Source organism: Scyliorhinus canicula, chromosome 11 (genome assembly GCF_902713615.1).
Source record: "Scyliorhinus canicula chromosome 11, sScyCan1.1, whole genome shotgun sequence".
In the NCBI taxonomy this organism is placed as follows: domain Eukaryota; kingdom Metazoa; phylum Chordata; class Chondrichthyes; order Carcharhiniformes; family Scyliorhinidae; genus Scyliorhinus; species Scyliorhinus canicula.
In genome coordinates, this window is record NC_052156.1 from 44,780,269 (window position 1) to 44,781,397 (window position 1,129).

Genomic DNA, 1,129 nt, shown 5'->3' on the forward strand with positions numbered 1-1,129 from the left:
TGGGAGTCTCATGTAAAGACACGAGTTTGGGCATACAGTTAACGGCACCTCTGCCGTTCTCGCCGGCCACGTGTTGCACAAGCCCGGTGGTAATGGCAGCCCTGATGGTGTGGGGACAGTGAAGGCAGCACATGGGGTTGGGGGGGGGCATCGGTGTGGGCACCGATATGTGGTAATCACCGGTTCACTCCGGGGGTGGGAGCTGGATGGGTGGTTCCGGAGGTGCCAGCAGAGGTGGCAGCAGGTGGGGATCGAGAAATTTGGAGATCTCTTTATTGATGAGGACATCCCGAGCTTAGAGGAGTTGGAGGAGGAGTTTGAGTTGCCAGGTGGGAATGGGTTCCGGTATCTGCAAGTGAGGGATTTTGTGCGGAGGCAGGTTTCGACCTTCCCGCACCGGGGTCTACAGGATAAGATGAAAAATGAAAAAATTAAAATCACTTATTGTCACGAGTAGGCTTCAATGAAGTTACTGTGAAAAGCCCCTAGTCGCCACATTCCGGCGCCTGTCCGGGGAGGCTGGTACGGGAATTGAACCGTGCTGCTGGCCTGCTTGGTCTGCTTTAAAAGCCAGCGATTTATCCCAGTAAGCTAACTGGAAGATGTCCAAAAGGACAATGTCAGGAGTGGGATTTGAACCCACACCCCTAGAAAGGGACCAGAAATCACCAGGCTTAAACAAGTCAAGGAAATACACTCCTTGAGTCTGGCGCCTTAGACCACTCGGCCATCCTGACAAGTTAAGATCGAACCTGGGACCTCGGCGCCGTGAGGCAACAGGTCTAACCCACTGCGCCACCGTGCTGCCCAACAATTCCTGCAGTGGGACTTGAACCGGGATTTTCTGGTTTAGAGACTGGGATCATAATCTACTGAGCCACAAGACCTGGAGGCACAGATGTTGTCAAGAACAGGAGTAGGAGAGGGGAAGGTTTCAGAGAAGCAACTGATGGAGTGGGAGGGAGCCCCGATCAGGGAGGTGAAGAGAAAGTGGGAAGAGGAGCTGGGTGGGGAGTTGGAAGCTGGATTATGGTAGGAGGCCCTGAGGCGAGTCAATGCATTCACGTCGTGTGCCAGACTCAGCCTGAGGCTCCCGTTAACTGTATGGAGATTGGTCTTAAGTGGTAAT

The 1,129-nt window shown here is 53.7% G+C and overlaps 1 non-coding gene across 1 annotated transcript; it reads right to left on the minus strand.

The window, feature by feature from the left end:
* Positions 1–618: 618 nt before the first annotated feature.
* Positions 619–737, minus strand: trnal-caa. Its single transcript has 2 exons — positions 700–737; positions 619–664 (listed from the first exon to the last, which is right to left on the minus strand). It is a non-coding gene; the product is annotated as a tRNA-Leu (tRNA).
* Positions 738–1,129: the final 392 nt, after the last annotated feature.